Raw genomic sequence first — 24949 nt, forward strand, 5'->3', positions numbered from 1 at the left:
TCCAACATATGGGTCAGAACTATAACAGTGTAGGAAAACATAACTTCAAATCCAAACCAACTATGTTATCTTGCTCACAAGACCTACAATTAACCTCTCTGTACTGCCAAAAGTTTCTGTAATGTGTTGGAGAACAATCAAAGTATCCCTTTGGACTTCATAGCTACCCCTGTGTAGTGATTCCAGGATAATTCTGTACTCCCCATAATTATGTTGTGATTTTGATATGTTCGTAACAGTGGTCAATATTCAGACTAATGCAGTGCTCATGCTGCAGACACCACACTGGTCCTAGGAGGGAGGGACAATTTTGTAGATTTCCCATTCCATGAAAAAGATCCTAGGTAGAGATGTGCATGAAACTGATTTTGTGATTCATTCCATGCTTGGATCAGAACCCAAGCTGGCCGTTTCCACGAATCAACCTTGAAATGTTTTGAGTCCTATTTTGAGGCATGTTTTTCTGGGGAGGGCTGGTCTACCAATTGGGATCAGAGGGTAAATCAGTCCTCAGTCTGAGGTGGGCCAGCTCTACCTGCCTCATGTAGTGGTTAGACCAGCCCTCAGTCCTAGACTCGGAGGACTGGTCTACCTGGACTACATGGAGGACTGATCTACACACTGACCCCAATTGGCAGACCAGCTCTCCCCAGAAATCAGGCCTCAAAATGGCAGTCAAAATGAAACGGCTTGTTTCAAGCTCAAAACACTCAAAATAGCTCATTTTGAGTCTCGAATCAATTTGAGCTTGAATTGTTTTGCACATCTCTAGTCCTAGGTTAAATCTCTGGTATCTCCAGGAGCCTTTCCAGACTGCTAGTTTTAGTGCAGGAGGAAGTGGTCTAACACTGGATTACTTAGCACAAGTTTAGTCAAAGTGGAAATAAACATTTCCATTACTGGAAATTTCCAGTAAAGCTGGGCCTGTTCATATTCCTATATGTTATGAAGTTTGGCTACAGACACACACAGACACAGACAGACAGACAGACAGACAGACACACACACACACACTTTTCTTTTAAGCAGACCTTGTTCATACTGCATGCTCTCTCTTTCATCCATCTGGTCCATTTTTGGCCAATGGGGTTGCAGAGGAAACAGCCCTGTCTCATCCTTCCTATTCAAGTGTGCAGGTAGAGAAGGAGCAGGTATGTGTGCATGTGTGGTGGAGACTCCACATTCTTTTAAACCTTTTCTATTTAAAAAAAATCATTAAACTTTGGCTCATTTTTTTAAAAATTGCCATCGTTTGTACACTGCCTAGAGATTTATATAATCAGGCTGTATACAAATATGATAAAATAAATAGTTTTTACGCAAGGCTGCCACGTGTCTCCATAGTCAGTGACAAGGTGTTGCTGTTTTTTAACACAGAGGTCAATGGGAAATTAAGGGGGAAATGTAAGTTGAGAACGGCTAGTGATGGAGCTCTGAAACCCGGAACAATTGTAGCACAGGACAGCAGGACCATAGGCAAAACTAGCGGGGGGGCAGCCAGGGCATGTACCCTAGCTGCCCCCCACCCCTCCCCAATTCACAGTTTTGTTTTAAACACCTGTAGCCCCTTTGGGGACTTCCTAAGGGCCGCGGGGGGGGGGTGTCTGCAAAGGTTCCCCCTTCCCCCGCCATCCTCTTAGATCACTGCCGCAGCCTGTCTCGGGCTAATTTTCAGGCCTATTTGGTCATACAAAGATCAGTGTGATGGCCTTTTTGGAGGTCGCTGCACATGCTCGCCAGGCCCCTACAAGGCCTGGCAAGGCATAGGACCTCTCAGGGCCCACTGGAGCACGTGCGGTGCCCATTAAAAAAAAATTTTTTTAAGGCTGCTGAAAACAAAAATGGCCACCGCACATGCTTAAATTTCCTCTGCAAGACCCAAGTCCAGATTTTTCCCTGATCTAGGGAGTCAGAAGAATGCAAAGTTGTTGGCAAGGGACCTGAGCATTTAAACTCCTGCTAACTTGGCAAAGAGGCACCTTTTAACATGGTGATTCTCTTTATTTAGCAGGGGCAGAGTAACTGGCCCTATCCAGCCCCAGCACAGCATCCCTCCAGTGGCTGTTGCTGGTGTCTGTCTTATGTTTCTTTTTAGACTGTGAGCCCTTTTGGGACAGGGATCCATCTTATTTATTTATTATTTCTCTGTGTAAACCGCCCTGAGCCATTTTTGGAAGGGCGGTATAGAAATTGAAATAATAATAATAATAATAATAAGAAGAAGAAGAAACACATATAAATGGCATAGAAGAAAGTGGACAAAACATCCCTTAAAAAGACAGTGTTGGTTTAATACCTTGTAAGCTGGCAAAACTGAAGGGTGGCGGGGAGAGGCAAAGAATACAATAGAAATATTCACTCGCATGCTGTTTAATTCTCTGTACAGAGCTCTATCTTTATCTGAATATTTGTTAAAGAATCTGATTATAAGGTTTGTGGGATTTCAAACCTGGAAAGTGCGTGCCTTTAACTTGTGTCGTGCTTTAAAAAAACTAACCTGAATATGACACTGTTTTGCTGTTTTGTGGATAGTTGCAACTTCCACCTTCTTCCTGATCAGGCTGCTGGATCCAAGCCTATTGTAAGCTGCTGGATAATTTCAGATTGTTTGGGGCCCCTAGGAATTCCCATTGCAACCATCTCCCTTTAAGGCAAAAGCTGTTTGGACAGGAAAAACCCATCCCTGAATTTCTTGGAGGCAGCAACCTGTAGTGAGGTGTGCTGAGGTGGCAGAGCATTTGCTAAAGAGAGCTTTCACTGCTTAGCTCTAGGGAGGCATGCCCAGCACATGGATGTGCTGTGTTTCCTTGGGAAGGCGACTGGCACATATGTGCCACATGTGTGGTTGTGTATGTGTATGCATGTGTGTGTTGCTTACAACCTGTTTATCCTGAAAGTGTCTGAACTTGTATTTTTGAGCTGATATTATGGTATAGTTATCTGAAAGATGGGTGTCAGATGTTTGGACAGGGGCACAATTTCAATGCTTGCCCTAGGCGCTATTTTCCCTAGATACGCCTCTGAGCAGGACTCTGTGTAGTAAATTTGAAGCTGATTGGTCAAGTGCTTGATTTTTACTTTTTTTTTAGACACGGAGGGTATTCCACTTCTTGGTTTTTTATTTACCCATTGATCTTGTCCAAGACTGCAGTCAGTCAGCAGGTGACAGGCTTGTGCAAGATTGGGGAAACTTTTTTAAAAAGTGAAGCACTCTCCCCATCTAATTTTTTTTTTAGTAAAAATCAGTCAGCTGGCCCATCTGCTTCAAATTTAATACAGAATCCTGCTATCCTGTGCTACAACTGTGTCTGGTTTCATAGTTCCATGGCCAACCCTTCCCAACTTATGATTTTTTCCCTTAAATTTCCATTGACCTCTATGTTAAAAAAGAAAAACATTGTAGCTAACTATAGAGACACATGGCAGCCTTGCACAAGACTCATGGCATTTAAAAACAAAACATGAGCCGGGCTTTTCAGGAAGGAAGAATTGTAAAACACTTGAGCAACACTTTGCTCAGTGCATTGCTTAACCTTGTGTCTATTCCAGAGAAGTTCTTCCCTTAGTATTTACCCAACACTGTAGAGCACCATAATTTTGGGCAGCTCCACAAACTTTCTAACTGCATAGAACTTCTCTTGCGCCACTAGTACAACATTAGTTTGGATACCAGCAGTGCTTGATCAGGAAGCAGAAAACAGGGACTACCCATAGAGACAGAGGACCGGGTCTCATGATCAGTGAGACCCGGTTCCTAGCTGTGAGCGGGAAGAGCGGGCTAAGCCTGCTCTCCCCGCTCACGAGCGGACAGGGAGCCCTGGGTGGCCAGATTGCCCACCCACATGATGGCCGGCTCTGAGACGGAGCCCGTGGGGGGTGGGGGGTGGGGGGCGTGTGGCCCCCAGAAGCCCCAGTATGCCCTGCACGAGCATGCAGGGCATACTGGGGAGACCCTCGAGCCGGGAGGCTGCTTTTAAGCCTCCCGGCTGGGGGTCTACTCACAAGTAGCCGCGCCACGGAGCCACGCCGCGGGTACTCCCAAGCAGATCGCCCGGGTTTGCTGAGTGCTCGCTCCGCAAACCCGGGCTAAGGGGCGGTCTACAGGAGCGGGTTAGCCGCTCCAGAACCACCGGGCTCGGCTGCGAGCCCAGTGGTTATTACGGTCACAAAAATCAGGCTAGGATTTTCCTAGCCCGATTTTTGTGATCATAAGAATAGCCCCAGAGTGTATGAGAAAAACCTCCACAGACAAACATGTGTCAGCAAGGGTGATAATAATACAAAAATCTTCATGTTTAGGTTATATTCTCATTTGATTTAAAGAGGCTAAACATGATATACTGTAAGTATGTTTCTTGTTCAGAAAGCCTCACTCTATGAGGAGTCTAGCTCATATCTCTCTAAAGTCAGCTCCAGCTACTAATGGGCTTGGCCAGTGCTAGCCAGCTCTCCCTGCCCTTTACCTAAAGGTGAAGTGTGCCATCGAGTGATGTCGACTCCTGGCGACCACAGAGCCCTGTGGTTGTCTTTGGTAGAATACAGGAGGGGTTTACCATTGCCTCCTCCTGCACAGAATGAGATGGTGCCTTTAAGCATCTTCCTATATCGCTGCTGCCTGATATAGGTGTTTACCAGCAGGGGTTCAAACCGGCAACCTCTGGCTTGCTAATCAAGTAGATGGCTTACCAGTATTCCCCTACCAAGCCAAAAACAATACAGTTTATCCTTGAGAAGAGGAGATACAACTCCTATCTTCCATCTAACCAAACATTAGGTACCCAATGGGAAAAGGATTGCTTTTACAAGAAAGGGGAGTTGATTCTTTTACATCCAAATTGAAGAACTGGATATAAAACTGAAAAAGCAAGGAGAGCTGGTATTGTGGTAGGAAGCATGAATTGTCTCCTTTGCTAAGCAGGGTCCATCCTGGTTGCATTTGAATGGGAGACTACATGTGAGTGCTGTAAGATATTCCCCCTTAGGGGATGGGGCTGCTCTAGAAAGAGTATCTGCAAGCTTACATGCAGAAGGTTCCAAGTTCCCTCCCTGGCATCTCCAAGATAGGGCTGAGAGAGATTCCTCCTACAACCTTGGAGAGCCTGCTGCCAGTTTGTGTAGACAATAGAGATGTGCATAAATTGATTTTTGCACTTCTATTTGAGGTTGGATTGAATCAGCCAGATTTGATTAGAACTCGAATCTGCAAAATCAAATCTGATCAGATTTTGAGTTGGATTGGATTTGGATTCAAATAGATTTGATCGACTTTTAAAGGTCCTAGGGGCAACAAAGTGTGGTGGTGGGTCAGCCCCCATGTTTGCCTCCTACCACACAAATTTCAAGGAGGTGGGTCACTTGGTTGATTTTATATGCATTTTTAAAAAAGTTTTTAGTGATTTTGTATATTTCTGCCATAGGGAATAATGAGAATTTGAAGCAACCCTATCCCAAACCCTAACATGGATCCCCAGCTTTAATTTTAAAAAACCAAAATAGTGAAGTTCTAGTTTTTGTAGAAGTGGACTTATGAAGCGAAATGTGTGGTCACTATATTTGAAGTGTTTAGATTCTTTGATGTCTAATAACTTTTCATCATAATGGATCCCTATGAGGATCTATGAGGATCTAATCCCTATGAGGATCTAATCCCTATGAGGATCTAGAAGCCCTCCACAGTGTAGATGTAACTTCCCAGTGCACTGCCTCTGCTTTAGTCTGGCTGTCAGCCAATATTCATACTTCCTTGAGGCTGTTCACACACACAGCCCAATGGGTGAATGTATGAGAGGGGAGTAGGTTCATGTCTGATGCACGTGGACCCCTTCCCAGTACCAATGCACATGTATACCATACTGTATGCCAGCTTCACATTTGGGATTTATGTGGAAGGGGCCATATGCTCTGAGTTTGCAGTTGTGTGGACATGCATATGGTCCCATCCACACAAACACCAACTGTACAACCACTGGAGGCAAAGGTGGGCAGGTGCATTGGCAGTGGGGGTGTGACCAATGGGCACTTGGTGTACAGCCATATTGAGTATACAGATGACAATTCTGGTTCTCTTAGGCTCTGTTGCAGAACCCCGCTTTGACGGATGCACAATATAGCTGTATGAGGGTATTCGTGGTTCCTAAAGCTTGAGAACAACTGACTTGCAAGGCGATTTACCTAACTCGCAAGATGTGAATGTGTTTCAGCGTGAGACTCTGTGTCCCTGAAACCAGTGTTCTGCTCTCAATTTCAAAGGAGAGTATTATTTTAAATATGTATGTCCCACCTTCCATCTGAAGACACAATGTGGTTTGTGATCATGATAAATATCATAAAAATATAAAGGCACAGAAGGCTGCATTTGCTGATGCTCTGACTCTAACTGCTGCCCTGATAATGACTAGAGGGGGAAAATAACCTCACCACTGAAAATGTGCTGCCTCGCAAACATGGCCAAGCTTTATTACCAGATGCTTTTGTCCTGTGGTGGGGTGCAGGGCCCTCCTGAACAGCTGGGCAATCTGAAACTTGTGGTTCTTCCCTATAGCAGAGATGACTTATGAAACTTCAAGAGGGACAATGACTGATTTCTCAGACCCCAGCTGATGAGCTTGTATGTTTCTTTTTGCCCCTGTGCATTCTCCTCAAGCACAACCCAAGAGCAGATGATGCATCGTGTAACTGTGAACATTACAAAAATAAGATGGGCATAACAAAAACCTCCAAATTTTCATTTAACCCCTGCCCATATTTTAAGAACTACATACGAACCAATTTATGGTCTTCCCAATCTTCAAATCAATTCCCCCCCCCCACAGCAGAAATGCATGCCCTTCCAAGAACTCACACAAGCACTTACCAGAATCAGATTCCTCTTGCACCCAGGAGGACTGGATAGAAACTGCAGGAGTGACAACACTGCAACAGGTGCCTTTCAGTAGGTGATCACCACCTGTATGGGAGACAATACTACTGCTGATGCCCTTACCACTACTTAGAGTTGCCATGCCCCCTGGAATTTCGGGTTTCACCCGGATTTTCAGTTTCTCACCCAGATTGCTTAGCCCACCCAGATTCGTCTGGATTCCAGCTTTCATTTAAAAAAAATTGGAAAGCCAGAATATGGCAACCCAACCACCACTAGCTTTCTCTCAAATGTTAGCATAAGAATGAGTGTGCACAAAACATGCGTGTCAATTTAGAATGCAGAAAAGTCTCTTTTTTAGCATTCAAAATGACCCTCACAATTGGTGACCCAATTGTGATTCAACTGGGGGTAGGCAACCTAAGCTTTCCAGCTGTTGTTGCACTACAACTCCTATCACCCCCACCTAGAATCTATTGTGGATGGGGAGGAGATGATGGGAGTTGTAGTTCATCAACCACAGGACAGCCAAGGTTGCTCTCCCCGGTCTTTATCGTAAAGGATGAAAGGTTAGGAAATCAATATATGATGAACACGACAAATATTTATGATTACAATAAACAAAAAAAAATATACTTGAGTCATTTTCATAACTCTAAGATAAAGTCCTTGTATTTTTAGACTTATAAGAACTGAATGGCTTCATCCATATGCCTAAAATCTGTACCCACAGCCAGAAGTGGGGAATAGTCCCCACAGCTGACGGGACAGAATCACAGGGAATGACCTCAGCAACAACAATAATCCCCCTCTTTCCTGGAACACATATTTACGAACGGCAGGATTTACAAGCTGGTCCAAATGCTTTATGAGCTTTACAAGGCTTACAAAAATTTTACTAGGAAGATGTAAAACATCAATGGTTTGAAATGGGAATGTTTGCAAGGGGCTTGGGATCAGCTGGTTTTGATTGCAGCTCAGCCAGGGGCAGCAAAGCTTCACTTTTGTTCTGGGAGCCCAGACTGATCGCTCAGCGACAATGAAGGATCAAAGAAAGATGACTCTTCAGGATGGATGACTTATCTCAAAACACAACGGGTCAGAAAAATCTCTCTTGAGTAAGCAGTTTCCTCTTAAGGTTGCATCTGCACTTAAGTCTTTAAAAATGTGCCTGGTTTATCATATAGGCATGATTTCAAGTTGTGTTGTTCATGGTTACCTGGCACATACTGCAAAGGGTGCTTAGGACTAGGCCTGTGCACTATCGAAGATGTTGTATTCTGACCCAGCCCCACCAAAGGTGCACCATCAGGTGGGGCCACTTCAGGCATTCCGAACTGTTGTGTGATGCCAGAGATTCAACAGCTCTGGTGGACCCTAAGAACATAGGAAGCTGCTGCCCACCAGATGCCTCAGAGAAGGCCACAGGCAAGAGGTGAGAGCATGCCCCCTATTCTGCTGTTGCTCCCCTGCAACTGGTAACTCTCCTGCTAACTGGGCAAAGAGGCACCTTTTACCATGGTGATTCTCTTTATTTAGCAGGGAGAGAGTAACTGGCCCTATCCACCCCCAGCTCAGTACCTCCAGTGACTGTTGCTGGTGTGTGTCTTGTGTTTTTTAGAATGTGAGCCCTTTGGGAACAGGGAGCCATCTTATTTATTTATTATTTCTCTGTGTAAACCGCCCTGAGCCATTTTTGGAAGGGCAGTATAGAAATCAAATTAATAATAATAATAATAATAATAATAATAATAATAATAATAATAATATTCAGAGGCTTCTTGCCTCTGAGGCTGGAGGTAGCCTATAGCCACCAGACTAGTATTCATTGATAGACCTGTCCTCCGTGAATTTGTCCAAGCCCCTTTTAAAGCCTTTTGTGGGTCCTAAATTTCCCGGCCTTCAGTTACATGGGATGATCCTTGGTTCTAGTTTTGTGAGAGAGGGAGAAAAATTTCTCTATGTCCACTCTCTCCACTCCATGCATAATTTTATACACCTCTATCATGTCCCCCCTTACTCACCTCTTTTCCAAATGAAAAAGGACCAGATGCTGTAGCCTCGCCTCATAAGGAAGGTGCTCGAGGCCCCTGATCATCTTGGTTGACCTCTTCTACATTTTTTCCAGTTCTACGATCAACTTCTTAAGATATGATGACCAGAACTGTACGCAGTACTCCAAATACAGCTGCGAGATAGATTTTTATAAGGGCATTATAATATTAGCATTTTTATTTTCAATCCCCCTCCCTAATGATTCCTAACACTGAATTTGCCTCCCCCCCCCACCATTGCCATGCACTGAGTCGACACTTTCAATGAGCTGTCCACCAAGATCTGTCTCCTGGTCAGTCAATGACAGTTCAGACCCCATCAGTGTGTACGTGAAGTTGGGGTTTTTTGCCCCCAATATGCATCACTTTACAATAGCTTACATTGAACTTCATTTGCCATTTTGTTGCAAAATGAATTTTGAACTTGGAGCCTTCTGCATACAAGCATGCAGGTGCTCTTCCCAGAGTGGCATAAGGGGAATTATCTTACAGTGCACACATGTAGTCTCCCGTTCAAATGCAAACCAGGGCAGAGCAAAGGGGAGAATTCATGCTTTCTACCACAAAAACAGCTCTCCTCCCAGAGCCTCTCTGGCTCACTGCTGCCACCACTACCTCCTCCATCTCTTTTCTTCCCCCTTCATCTCCTCAAAAGGAATTTTTCTTTTCTTTCCAGTGACTCTGGACACCTCTCCCAATGACACAGCATCAAATGTAGAGTCCACCTCATGGAGAATGTGAGCAACTTTAACCTCAAAGTGCTATGCAAATGTATCACAGCATGCTACCGTGGGCTCTAATATATCTTGCCAGGGGCCAGATGTCAAGAGGTCTCGCATTACCTGGAAAAGCCCCACTGGACCACATTGAGAGAATGCAATGGTGGATGAAGAAAGACATTTATTCTGTTCCATCACTGCCACAGAACAGGCTTGATAGTGAGCTCTAACCTGTGTTCACTCAGACTCACCCCGCGTTTCCCAATTTCCCAGCTTGCAGTCTCCCAGCTTGCTTCATCATCCTCAGCTCAGCTGTACCAAGGTGCTGCACTGGCTCTCCTTTGCAGGAGAGGGCACTTGGGAGTGATTGTGTCAACTGCCTGAGCCATCTCTTCATTCCAGAGAGCAACTAGAGCTTCCACAGGTGTGCCTGCCATATCAGATGGACCCCCGCCCCAAGCCCTCAGGAATCCATTGGAGTCCATCAGTCTCTGGGGCAGACTATTTTTATAGGTTCTCCACCCTCACAGAGTGGTGTAGCCACTGAGACTCTAAACCTCAGAAGTAAGTGATCTGACCATGACAAGGGCATTGATGACATATCTCCCACTTTCAATTTACCATCCCCCTGCTTCACCTCCAGCTTCACCATCAGCTTCCATGGTGGGAGGCTCAAAGCGAGGTGAAGTGGTAGGCATGAGGTGAGGTGTGTGGCTGGAGGTGAAGCTTTGTTCTAGTTTACTTTAAAAATCCTTGAAAATACGTGTGTGTGTGTGTGTGTGTGTGTGTGTGTGTGTGTGTGTGTGTGTGTAGATATTCCAGGGAGCTTCTGGGAGAAAGCGAAGGATTTAAATTCCAGAAAACAGGTTCTTAAGCTTGGATTCCCAGCTGTGGCTCCCATCATGCCCTGCTGTGGTGGGCAATGGGGTGATGGGCATTGGAGTCCAGCCACAGCTGGGAACCCTTAGAGAAATAGAATTTTAGAGTCATAAAGGACCAATCTTCTTCTGTAAAACTGAGCATGGCCACACTACCATCTTCTGAGAAGTGGGGAAAGAACCCAGCACTAATCTAACCAGGCGACCCTTGTGCCAATATCTTGCTCAGATTAATCAAAATTCAAATTGAAGACATGACTCTACCTCCCCTGCTGAGAGACACTAATTCCTGGTGCTAAACTGGTAATTGCTGGTGACTGATTTGCAAAAATGAATTTGCAAATGAAACCACAACATTTGCAAATGAAACCACAACACAGGAACCATTCAGAGAATATTCTAAGAATAATTGGGAGTCCACCAGGATATTCTTGGAATTTCCCACCTTACCATATTTCCCATGTGAATCATTTGAGACTACTTTGTGGCATATTTGTCCCAAGTCTAACTCCCACCTCAAACCTTGGAGATCCACTGCAAGTCAGTATAGACAGTACTAAGCTAGATGGACCAATGGTCTCTCTCAGTATAAGGCAGCTTCCTTTGTTTAGAATGTCCCTGGGCCATTTCATGTATCCTGGAAAATATTTTGGGGGAATAAAGTTTTTGAAAGGGTCCAAAAGAAGGCCAACCTCTTCTGCCTTTTAGGATGATCTGTAACTATGTGTCTCATTCTGTTATACCATTTGGGTTTCTCAATAATGAACTCTGTGGTGTTCTTTGGGCTGACTTTATCTTCTCCCATTACCCTGCTCTCCACTGTTCTAGGTATATTGGTTGGTTATTCACTTTCACAAATCGAAAATCATGATGTTTGTTTTAAAAATGTGAGATTTCAAAAATGGATTATTGAGGGAAATAGAATTGAGCAGGTGTCATATTTCAAATATCTTAGAGTAGTTTTCCTACCCATGTGGATCTGGAAGTCCCATATTGAGTACATCTCACAAACAGCACTAAAGTCTTCAGTGGTCAGTGGTTGTTCTTTATGAAAGGAGGAGAAATAATTACAGCAGTTCTAAAGTTCTTCGAGGCCAAAACCTTGACCCAAATTTTATATGAGGCACAAGTGGGAATTTATATTAACTGAGATGCCATAGAGAGAATTCAATCTAAATTTTAATGGTCTATTCTTGCTGCCCCCAGATGTGTGTCTAATGCAGCACTATGATTGGAGACTGGGATGCCCAAAATTGAAGTGAGGATTTGGAGGCACATAATTAGCTATTGACTTGAGGTACAGTTTTTTTTCTGACTGGATTAATCACATTAGTCCTCTTGGATGAGCACTTGTCCAAATGGAAATCTGAAAGCACAAAGAAGCTACTCTCACATCTCCTTTCAACAGAATTCCTCACCTCTTTAGGATATGAGCAAGCCAAATATCTTTTTCAGTGTTTGGTTGATATAGAATATTAAAATGAAGTAAACTGAATGCCTCAGAATATGGTTGGGTTGTAAATTCTATATGGGAATTTAACAACTATTGAACAATGCTTACTTTTTCCAGGTTGTAGAAGGAGTTCTTTAGGGCTCCCTTCTGCACTTCAGCAGGGTGAACCCTCCAAAGTGCCATTAGAGGAGCAAACTTGCCCATGTGGGTCAGAGGAGACAGAAACAATACAGCATGTTCTCCTACATTGTCCCTTTCATAAGAATTCCTATACAAAGTATTGATTGATTGATTGATTGATTGATTAATAAAGTGCCATCAAGTTGGTGTGGACTCTTAGCAACCACATAGATAGATTCTCTCCAGGATGATCTGTCTTCAACTCGGCCTTTAAGGTCTCTCAGTGGTGCATTCATTGCAAAGTCTAAGGTATATCACCCCTCTAGCTCAAGATATACAAGGTATATCACCCCTCTATTGCTGAGGTCTCTGGATAGACTGGAGGGGTTTTATACTACATTACTGCTTTCAGATACAAATCAATCCATAACCTGTATGGTAGCCAGGTTTTGTGTAGCAGCAATGAAAACATGAAAACAAATGACTCAATCACCATCCAGTTGGTTGTAATACTTTTTGTTTTTGTTCCTAAATTTTATATTTGATCCTTGAATGAAAAATAAAGATTGTTGTTTATTTTTTAGACTGTGAGCCCTTTGGGGACAGGGATCCATCTTATTTATTTATTTTTCTGTGTAAACTGCCTTGGGAACTTTTTGTTGAAAAGCAGTATATAAATATTTGTTGGATTCATAGTTGTTCTAGGGATATCTATGTGTATTAGAGAACTTTCTGAGAACTTTGTTGAAAACTGGAATACAAACATTCATAGTAACAGAAGTAGTAATAGTATTTGTATTGTGATATAACTTATCATATGCCTTGCAGTAGATAGCCATGAGACTTCCTGCCTTGTCCATACACAATTAGACCTTTGTCTAATATTCTCTAATTTCTTTTCTGAAAGCTCATAGGCCAAGCACAAGATGGCCCACAAAATGACAGTATATTGGATTATTTACAAGGTGAGAACACACATTAACAGTTGCCTTTAGGTGTTGCCTTTAGGGAACCCCTTTTCGATGTCCCAATGAATGCACACAGACAAGATCATTAGATCACATTTGCACGTTCTGATCTTAACCTGTGCAGTAACTCCTACAGAAATCAAGCACAAGTGTGCATGAAGAGGGCTTTCTCTGTGGGATGACAGCTCCTGCTTTGGAAACATTCCTGCTCATCCAGACAGTCTTCCACACATAGGGGCGCTGCTCATGATCAACAAAAATCGGGCTAGCAGAGGCTAGCCCAATTTTTGTTGACTGTAAGAACCACCGGGCTCGCAGCCAAGCCCGGTGGTTCTGGAGCGGCAAAGTCCGTCGAGAACCCCTCGTAAAAAGCAGGTTTGTGGAGCCGACCATCGTGTGGGCGGCCAATCCGGCCACCCAGGGCTCCCTGCCCGCTCGTCTGCGGGGAGAGCGGGCTCCCCCTGCAGTTCTTACAAAAGCAGGTCTCATGGATCGTGAGACCCGCCTCATAAAGTCATAGATGTGGGGCTGTCTATAGATGTTATAATGAATACATATGGGTTGGTGGCAGAGCTTGCTGCTATGATCCTGCTCCCACATATCCATTTCATTTAGGACTTCTGAAAGGAGTTTGGCCTAGCAGGCATCATGCTGCCAGCCGTCCCTTTCCTGATCAAGTAAACACACACATCTGTGCTGATTAAAATATTGTGGCCAGAGGGAGGGGGTAACAGGACATTCATTATTTATCATAGGCTTGTTTTCTGGGGAACCTCCCTTGAGGATCCTAAAGGATGTCACTGAATGGCCATGTTCATTTCCTTTTCCTTTGATCAACTTGCCCCTGTGCCAAGGAGACCACTCCTGCCTCTCTGAGCAATGTGAACATGAGCAGGGGGCAGGGGGCAGGGGGCATCCTTGATTTAGGGAGACTTACAATAACATTGTATGAAAAGATTTGATTACAAATATGCCCAGAGAGACAGTAGGTTTCTATAGGCATATTGCTGAAAAAGGAAACCATTACTACTATATTTATTATTATTTATTCACACAGTCAGACAGGTGTTATTGACTGGTTTGTTTTATCCAGACATCGAGTCCTTCCCAAGGACCTGGGATGGCTGAATTTTATTGTCAGTGTTGTTGCTGTTGTTATAGATATCGTCACAGAATATAGGCTGTTCTCAGTAAAGCTGCTTTTTGTAATTGGCTGATGGTGATTTCTGTGGCCCCTATGGTGCTGAGGTGCTCTTCAAGGTCTTTTGGAACTGCACCCAGGGTGCCAATTACCACTGGGATTATTTGGGTCTTTTTCTGCCACAGCCTTTCAATTTCAATTTGTAGATCTTTGTATTTTGTGATTTTTTCTATTTCTTTTTCTTCTATTCTGCTATCCCCTGGTATTGCTATGTCGATTATTTTAACTTGTTTTTCTTTCTTCTCGACGACAGTTATATCTGGTGTATTGTGTGGCAGATGTTTGTCTGTTTGTAGTCAGAAGTCCCATAATATTTTTACATCTTCATTTTCGACAACTTTCTCAATTTTATGGTCCCACCAATGTTTGGCTACAGGTAGCTTGTATTTTTTGCGGATGTTCCAGCGTATCATCCCTGCTACCTTGTCATGCCTTTGTTTGTAGTCAGTCTGTGCAATCTTTTGACAACAGCTGATTAGCAATAGCAATAGCACTTACATTTATATACCGCTCTATAACTGGAAGCTCTCTAAGCGGTTTACAATGATTTAGCATATTGCCCCCCAACATTCTGGGTACTCATTTTACCGACCTCGGAAGGATGGAAGGCTGAGTCAACCTTGAGCCCCTAGTAAGGATCGAACTTGCAACCTTCTGGTTACAGGGCGGCAGTTTTACCACTGCGCCACCAGGGGCTCCTAGGTGGTCCACTGTTTCATCTTAGGTGGTCCACTGTTTAGGTGGTCTACTGTTTCATCTGCTTCTTTACAAAGGCGGCACTTGCTGTTTGTTGTAGATTTTTTGACTTTTGCTCTTATTGCATTTGTTCTTAGTGCCTGTTCTTGTGCAGCCAGTATTAAACCCTCTGTTTCTTTCTTCAAGTTGCCATTCTTAAGCCATTGCCAGGTCTTGGTGATGTCTGATTTTCCACTTGTATTGTGCAAATATTGACCATGCAGGGGCTTATTTTTCCATTTTTCTGCTCGGTTCTTGACTTGTTCTTTCTTGTAGGCCTGCTTTTTTTCATTGGTGTTGAATAATTTCTCATTATTGACCATTTGAAGTGCATCTTCTTCACTGTCCCTTACATATTCTTCAAGGCCTCTTTTCTCCTCCTCTACTTTTTGATGGACTTGCAGCATTCCTCTTCCACCTGAGCCACGAGGGAGGTATAGCCTATCTACATCACTGCGGGGGTGCAGAGCATGATTGATGGTCATGATTTTCCTGGTCTTACGATCTAGCATCTTTAGCTCTGACTGGGTCCAGTCTATTATTCCTGCAGTGTATCTGATAACAGGTATAGCCCAGGTGTTTATGGCTTGTATGGTGTTCCCGCCATTGAGTTTGGACTTGAGGATCTTTCTAACACTCCTGATGTATTCGCTCCCTGTCCCCAAAGGTCTCGTATTCTAAAAAGAAACGTAAGATAAACACCAGCAACAGTCACTGGAGGTACTGTGCTGGGGGTGGATAGGGCCAGTTACTCTCCCCCTGCTAAATAAAGAGAATCACCACAGTAAAAGGTGCCTCTTTGCCCAGTTAGCAGGGGCAGAATAGAGGCATTTACCAGAATAGAAGATGACTCTGAATTTAAGACGAACCCCTTAAAAAGAAGAAGTTAAATATAGGTTTTACCTGCATTTACTCGAAAAGGACAGGACTCTGAATTTAAGACGACCTCCTGATTTCTAATATAGAAAGTGTGTGTGTGTGTGTGTGTGTGTGTGTGTGTGTGTTTGTGGGGGGAACACCTAGTCTTGGATTCAGCTAAAAGGATTTTCTTTTTCCAGGGCATAAATTGATGCACAGGCTCATCTGGAATGGATCCTTCAGAATGAATCTCTTCCGTTTCCCAAATGTTCAAGATCACAGGGACAAATGGGGAAAAGAAAAGTGGGGGGGCACGGCAAGCAAGTGCTGTTGGCAAATGCAGACAGATCCTTCATCAGTCTGAAACAGATGTCACTCAGGGGATATCTGCTTTCACACTGGTCAAGTTCAGCTTGTCTGATCTGACTTTGAAATCATTGTTCGGCCCTTAAAATACCTTAGTTGTCTGAGACAAGATATGAGCATTTCGGAGCTCGGTGGAGTGGGGAAAGGAAGAGCAGGAGGGAGACAAAGAGTCCACAGATCAATAAAAGCACTTTAGGATAATGGCACTACCTAGAGAGAAACAAGTCTGGATGCCAGGGCAGCTCCATCATTGCCAGGAAATGTGCATTTGCATGAATGAAATGCTTAATCCAGAGTGTTACATGTAAAGGGCTCCACTAGCAACTCTCTCCCTGCTTGCTGCTGCTTAAGAGGTGTTTGTTTACCTGTTCTTTCCTTTAGCTTCAGTCTTTTAATCCCTGGCTACACTCAGGGTATGTTTCATGGGTCTGAAAAAGCGGACTGGAAAAAAATAGCAAAGAACTAGGGATGTGCGAAACGTTTCGGATACAAAACGTTTTATACCCAAAACAGCCTGTTTCGGGTGTTTTATAGACAAAACAAAACACCCATTTTCCAGATCCAAAAGTTTTGTATACAAAACAAAATGTCCCTATTTCAGCTACAAAACGTTTTGTTGTTTCAGACCTCCATTTTGTGGTGATCTCTGAGTCAGTCTCCATTTTGTGTTTGACATCTCTTTGAATTTCCCACCCTTCCAGCCTTCTGATCAGTGACCTAAATCATGGGCTGACCTGCTGACAATTCCCTCCTTGTTCCCCATTGGCTCTTTTGCTTCTTGCCACTCTTTACTGACCCCACATTGGCCAGGGGAAGGGTTGCTAACCCATGGGGTGCTGGGTTCTGTTTTTTTCCGTGGTGTTCTGAGTGTAGATTCTCTGGTAGCATATGAGAGTGGATTCTTGTTTTTCACTGAAAATCTCATATGCTACCAGAGAATCTACAATGAACACCTCAGAAACAACAAAACCCAGTACCCCACAGGCTTGTGGGTGTGGGGGTGGTTGGCACCGTATGTGCACTACACAACCCCTCGCTCTGGGCAACCCCAGTGCCCCGCAAGTGGAATTATGGAGCTGCTGAAACCTCCATTATTCCCCATGGCAGAAATCTTAAAGACACGTAAACTTCAACAAATCACAAAAGATCAGCCCTTTGCCCAATTCCTTTAAAATAGTTCTGGAAGTTTCCTTGCCCCCATTGGGCACTACCACCCACCACACTCTGCTCTGGATCATCCCTTTCCCCTTGATTTGAAGCGATACATTTGCTGGAGTCCCCATTATTCCCTATGGGAAAATTCTTAAAGATGTGTAAACTTTAAAAAAATCACCAAAAAAATCAGCCCATTGCCTAATTCCTTTGAAATTTGGGTGGTAGCTTCCACCCATTGGACACTACCACCACTACCCACTCTTTTTGCCCTGGGACCCTTTTTAAAAATCCAAATCGATTTGGATTCGGATTCGGAAAATTTGGCCACAAAACAAAACAGGGCTGATTCGGATTCAGAAAATTTGGGTACAAAACAAAACGGGGATGTTTCGATTTGGATACAAATCGAAACAAGAAAATTCCAAAATGCACACCCCTACAAAGAACTGCCATCTCTTGTCCTCCATTTGGTCTTACAATGGTCTTAAAAATGGTCAGGCTTTGGAGCTGTTCTCACGACCAGAGATGCAATGGTAGAAGAGGCTTAACCCAGGAACGTCTGGGTGCCTGCATCAGCTCTGTCCCTGAGTAGCCCAGACTTGCTGCCCAGGCTAAAAATGAGATAGGACATGAATAGAGCCTGCCCTACCTTTTATTTTGGCCGTCTGCAACACCGGCATGATTTAAACTGCTTCCGAGCTGCCGGCTGCCATCTTTACCATAGAGTCAAGTGGAAAGAGGGGCCAGGCAGAGCGGAGTTGCATAATACTGAGGGCTGCCTCTCTGCTGCTTCCACTGTGCATTGTGGTTTAGCTGGAGGACCCAGCTCCCATTTTCAGTACTGGTCATGTGGGTGTGTGAGCAGCAGAACCCAGAGCAGGCTCTGACCATCTAGAAGTAGGCAGATAGGATCCTGCCTTCCGTCCAACCCCCCACCCCCCAAAAAAATTGGTTATGAGAACAAGCTCATTATATTGCATGTGTGTACAGATAGTCCCAGAGTTGCCAGAACCTAAGGGGTATACTCGTGGGTCAAATGGGCCGTAAGCCAGAATTTGGCTTTTTTAAAGCCAAATCTGGCCACCTAGATAGTCACACATGCATTTGGTGCTAGAATATGCTTCAGAATTTCCAGATGACAAGAGTGAAGAGGAAGAAGTTTAATGTATCCTGAAATGTTTGTGTGTGTGTGTGTGTGTGTGTGTGTGTGTGTTCATTATGAATGTGTGTGTGTGTGTGTGTGTGTATTCATTTCAGGATACATTAAACTTCTTCCTCATCATTCTTGTCATCTGGAAATCCTGAAATCCTGAATAGATAGATATAGATATAGATATAGATATAGATATAGATATAGATATAGATATAGATATAGATATAGATACACACACACACACACACATGTTCAGAACTGCAGTTTGTGGGATGGGCGTTGATCTTCTGTGGGAAGCAAGGGAAGCAGATTTGTTGAAAGAAACATTCATCTTAGTCAGAGAAAGTCCAATATTCCTATGAGCTGCTCTGATAAGCCAGAAGGATTCAAAAGGCGGAAGTATGTTTCATTTGAAAATCAACGTATACTTTCAACGCCCCATAAATCTTCTAAAACACTTGTAAACACTAGAGCTGGAATAGTAGTCACCATATGTACGTGCAGTGTTTTTGCATCTGGAAGCTAAGGGCCAAAACCAACAAAACATTAAATAAATTGGGGCTATTCACACAACCAAATGGGTGGGCAGGTGGGGCGGGGGGGGAGGCTGGACCAACTCACCTTCCCCCCCAGACAAGTGACCAGATGATGCTGGGAGTGCAGACCACACTCCCAGATGATCCGCACTGTGCCATGCAGTGCGGAGCTCCGGAGGCCGGGGCCACACATCCTGGCCTCCAGTTATCCCACAATGCACCATATGACATGCACAGTGCATTGGGAAACTCCCCCAGGAGACAGGCACTCTAGGTGGCAGTCTCTGTGTCCACTCAGGCTGAACACAGCCCAAGAAAACACATCCAAACACAATAAACTTCTAACCCCAGGTAAAAGCTGGGTTAAAAAGCAGGGCTAGGCAGCACTGCCCTGTCATAATCGGAGCCGATCCCAGGGGTTTTCATGCACAGCCTAACCCAGACTGGGCTTCCGTAGCCTGGGTTGAGCTGCACATGAGAACAGCCTCATCATCATCTTCTCCTTGGTTTACCCCATTTGTTCAAAACAGCAGTCATGTGAGTACCAATCTTTTGCCCCTGTGCAATTTTCCTGCTGAATATTGCCCCTCTGGATCAGTTCTTTGTTCCCAAAGGTGCCACTTGATTACTCTAGTGGACGGTCTACACCAGGAGCTTGATGGGGGGGGTGTATCCCTGTTGGGTCTGCTGGACCTCTCAGCAGCATTAGATACCATCAACCATGATATCCTTCTGAACTGCCTCTCAAGTATAGGGATTGGAGGCACTGCTTTGGAGTGGTTTCGTCCGTTCTTGAGGGAAGGGTCCAGAAAGTGGTGGTTGGAGACTACTGCTTGAGGGTTCAGTTTTTTCCCCCATGTTGTTTAACATATACATGAAACTGCTGGGAGAGGTCATCCGGGGACTTGGACTGAGTTGTCAGCAATATGCAGATGACACTCAACTCTATCTCTCCTTGTCAACGGATCCTAGGGAGGCAGTGGATGTCCTGAATTGAGGGCTGGAAGCAGTGATGGGTTGGATGTGGGCTAACAAACTGAGATTGAATCTGGGCAAGATGGAGGTAGTGTTGGTTGGTAGAAGAGCCAATTGGGATGAGGAGATTCTACTGGTTCTGGATCCCCATCCAGTAGTTTGCACTCCCCTTGAAAGAGCAAGTACAGAGCTCGAGCGTACTGCTGGACCCAGCTCTGCTTTGGAAGCTCAGGTGGAGGTGGTGGCCAGGGTGCCTTTGCACAGCTTCGGCTAGTGCGCCAGCTGTGTTCCTTTATTGAGAAGACATATCTGGTGACAATTACCCACACTTTAGTCACATCATGACTGGATTACTGTAACACGCGCTAGGTGGGGCTGCCCTTGAAGAATATTTGGAAACAGCTGTTAGTGCAAAATGAGGCAGCTAGGATGTTATCCAGAACTGCCCACTGGGACCATATTACCCACATTTTGAAAGAGATACACTGGCTGCCAATTTGTTTCCAGGTCCAATTCCAGGTCCAATTCTGATTTTGACCTTTCAAGCCCTAAATGGTTTGGGTCCTAGATACCTGAGGGACCGCCTGCTCCCAAGGGTTTCTGCCCATTTGATGAGGTCATCAGAGGGGGCCCTGCTCCATGTGCCAATAATGAGGGAGGCTCACCTGTCGTGTACACAAGACAGGGCCTTCTCAGTCTTTGTCCCCAGACTTTGGAATGCTCTCCCAGTTGGCCTCTGCTCCCCAGTCTCCATCACAATTTTTAGAAAGCAGGCTTTTAAATAAGTGCTTTGTTTGCTGCTGCTTTGTATCTTATGGTTATATTGTACATGTTTTTAAAACTTTTAATTAGATTTGTATTTTTATATTCCATTTTAATTCTTATTGTGCAGTTTTTATGGTTTTCTGTTGTTTTAAATGTTTTGTAAACTGCTTTGAGATTATTTTAATGAAAGGAGGTATACAAATTTAACAATAAATAAAATAAAATAGCAATAAATTGTAGCAAATTGCCACTTTGGTGGGGCAATTTTGAGCAGGAACACAGTAGGTGTAGAAATGAAAGCCCTTTTCCACCCAGACTGCAGTCCCAATCTGAATTTCCCTTCCACACTTCAGCTGTTGCTTTAAAAGAAAAATATACACAAACAGGAGGTGATGGTGTTTAAGCGCAGAGCCATCATTGTCCCCCATCTAACATGGAAATACAGTTAACTCTGGTACACTTTAAGCATTACACCAAAGCCCTTTTTTAAAGGTCATACCATTGTGATGCAATCACATTTAAAGGCCTGCAACCATGTGACCATTTTTCTATTATGAATGGTAATAGTACCAGACTCCTACAAGTGATATATTGTGATGTGCAATGTCACATCTCCATCACATTTCTTTCCTTATTTTAGAGATTTGTATACATTCCACTCTGTATCAAGGTGCCCCCAAAGGTGTCATTGTAGCTAACACTGTTAGCATGATATGGTACCAATGACAGTAAGATTGAATTTGGTGTTAGCAGTGCTTTAAAAATAAACTCTTACATCTGTTGATGCCTGTAGTACACACAGTCCAAAACATTTGAGTGCAAGCGTAAAATAATTTACTCTCTAGTCTTCTCATAAACTGCATCAAATCAGTTTTTGCATTACACAGGTTAGGTACTGATACAACAGTATCAAGCGAACCAGTGAATAACCCATTCTCAATAAAAAATAAACATTAAAAAATGGTTCTATCTGCTTTCTTAGGACATTGGAACATCTTTTAAATCAGTTCGGAAAACTGTGTCACAGGAGTAGAAAAAGCCAGGTGTCTGACAGGGACAATATTAACAGCACAGCCCCACCAGAATTAAGCAAATTCAGTTCCTCAGATATCAGTGGGAGAGATTTAAATACATGTTGAACTCTCCCATCGAAACAGAGGGACTCCAAAATCTGAGAAAAGAAGGGAATCATTTTTTGCAAGACTTTTTTTTAAAGAGCGTTTTCTAAAACAGTTTCAGAAAACCTACAGTTTTGCTACTAGGAGTTTACTGGCCTCTTCAGCATTTGCATCTTGAAATGAAAATCAACAGGAAAAAAGTGGGGAGTGGAAATACATAATAGACTAAGCTGAAGCTATATAATAAGACAAACATCAAAGATTGTTTCCCTTTCATTCTCCTCTCTCACTATCTTTCTTCATCAGCTGGAACTCTCTACTCCTCCCCCCTTTTTTCACTCAACATAAACAAAGCAGTGGGTTTTTAATAGCGACCTAAGCCACTTCTTTGGTTTGAGTAATTACTAAAATTGTCCATAAATTGTCCATTTCATGACACTCTGAATAGCCTCATTTATTCTTGACAATATACATCTGTTTCAACACACACACACACACACACACACACACACACACCACACTTTTCATTTCCATGGTGGGATTATCTGTACACTGCAATGGGATAGCATTAAGTTTCAGCCCCATCTCATGTTTTGGCTGGTGGTGAGATCCCCATGGCCAAAGGGAAACTGAACCCTCACTGGGGAAAAGGCATGTAAACATGGCAGTTACATCCTAAGGAATGGAAAAATGTTCCCCTCAGATGTGGCTGCTAAATGAATCATGTGAGAAAGGCCCTTTTTACTTGTGGTGCTTGGGGAAAACTTGAAGTGCATGAGGAGGGGTTTTCTTCTTCTTTCTAGGCATGGACCTATTAGTTTCTCTTTAACATCAGAGAGCAGCTAAGAGAAACCACATCCAATCCAAAGAACATGGAGAACCTCAGTTACTCCACACAACAAAACCCTGCCAGTGTAAGGAAGCCTTATTATACAACTTACAGGAGTACTTGAACAAAGAAAAATTATGTTGTGAATTTAGCCACTTCGCTTTAACTCACCAAACTCTGTTGTTTTCCAAAGACTTTATCGGTTTGGGCTTCATGGCCCAAAATAAGCCAAGACTGACACAAATTATATCACACAGAGCCAGTAACCACAGTGTACTACTTATACCTTTAGTAACAAAGAGCATAAGCAAGAGACAAATTCAGAGGAGGGGACCCAATCAGCTAGGTGGGTGGGACTTTATTCCTCAGGGTAGTAGGGCATTACATCTTGGAAAAGAATTGTTTAGAACCAGTCCTGGGTGAAGAAAAAGATGAGGATTGTTGCTCCATATCCACATCTGGTCCCAGAACATGGTCTGAAGGCACATGATGCAGCAACTCTGCTGAAATCAAACAGGACTGGATGTGGTCAGTACCTGAAAAAGAGATCACCTGGGAACCTATGCATGATGCCTTGAGCTCTGTTATGTAAGAAAGTAAGATATGAATGTAATAAACACTTGCTTTCCTCAGTTCCCTTGCCCAGCATGGTGCCTGATTTCCACTATTTGTGTTTCCATACAGCACCAACATATACAGTGGTAAGCAAACCCCCACCCCTCAAAATGATGGTGATACAGAGTGAGTGTTATGCTGAAGCATAACAAAGAACATCTCAACAAATGCTCTTAAAACAGAGTGGCACAAATGCGAATTTGCATTTCGCATCTCACATTCGCATGCGAATGTGGCAACCGGTGAGTCCATTATTTCCAATTAGCTTACTCTCATGCAACATTATTTTTTCATTTTGCATGCATACAAAGTTACTAGACTGACATACCATTGTGCAGTATGTCAGCCACTAGTTTGGGATTCTTCAGCTTACTGAATAGCTAGCCTTTGACTCTTGCTGTCACACACACATACACACACACACGCTGCCTTTGGATGTAATGCAGAACCATGGGTCCAATGGACCTGTGGTCCCCCTCCCCCCTCCCATAGGAAGACAGGAAGCTGCCATATAATGAGTCAGACCATTGGTCTATCTAGCTCAGTATTGTCTTCACAGACTGGCAGTGGCTTCTCCAAGATTGCGGGCAGGAATCTCTCAGCCCTATTTTGGAGATGCTGCCAGGGAGTGAACTTGAAACCTTCTGCTCTTCCCAGAGCGACTCCATCCCCTGAGGGGAATATCTTACAGTGCTCACACTTTTAGTCTCCCATTCACATGGAACCAGGGCAGACCCTGCTTAGCTAAGGGGACAAGTCTTGCTTGCTACCACAAGACCAGCTGTTCTCTCCCCTGTTCTCCTATCTGAATTCAGTCATCCAGGAGAGCTCCCTCCCTGCAGGCTCGCTAACTACAAGGAGGAGGACGAACTGGCTGCCTGGGCTTCCTTCTTTACTGAAGGACAGCCCCAGGATCCAATAGCAATGAGAGCAATGGAGGAGCTTTCTCCCTCAACTCTGTTGTAAAGCAACCAGACTGCAGTGGCAGCATTTGGATGTAATGCTGGCACCATGGAACCAGAGGTCCAGGTGGCAGACCTCATTACAGACCGAAGGTACAAATCTCTGTGTGGGGAGGGAAAATGAGGGTCCTTTTTTTTTTGGCAAAACTGTGGTTGCCTACATTTGGATGTACAGTTTTTTAAACCAGAGGTCCCTTCACCTCCGGTTTCATGTTACGTGAGAATGTGACAAGAATCTCCTTCTTCCCCCTATTAAGCCCTGAATATTTTACTTGATCCCATCCTGCTTTTTGAGAGTTTCGCATCTCTTCTTCAGGTTATGAGCACTGCTCGGTTTTCTGCTATTTACAGAGAATTCCAAAGAATTGCATGTGAAATCCTGATCATTTCCATGGAGAGAGCCATTCCAGGAGCAGGAGCTCTGTGCACTGGAGCACCAGTCAATGGTTGACAGGCAAACTAAGCAAGCAGCAGCACTCCCAACAGAGAGCTGATACTGTGGAGACACTGCTGCTGCTTTCCATGTTGTGTGAGCACCTGTGGGAGATGGGGCCAAGGTCTCAGGCTCAATCCCTGGCCTCTCCAGGTAGAAATGGGAGAGACTCTTCCTTGAAAAGTTGGAGAGATGCT

Source organism: Hemicordylus capensis, chromosome 4 (assembly GCF_027244095.1).
Source record: "Hemicordylus capensis ecotype Gifberg chromosome 4, rHemCap1.1.pri, whole genome shotgun sequence".
Lineage (NCBI taxonomy): Eukaryota > Metazoa > Chordata > Lepidosauria > Squamata > Cordylidae > Hemicordylus > Hemicordylus capensis.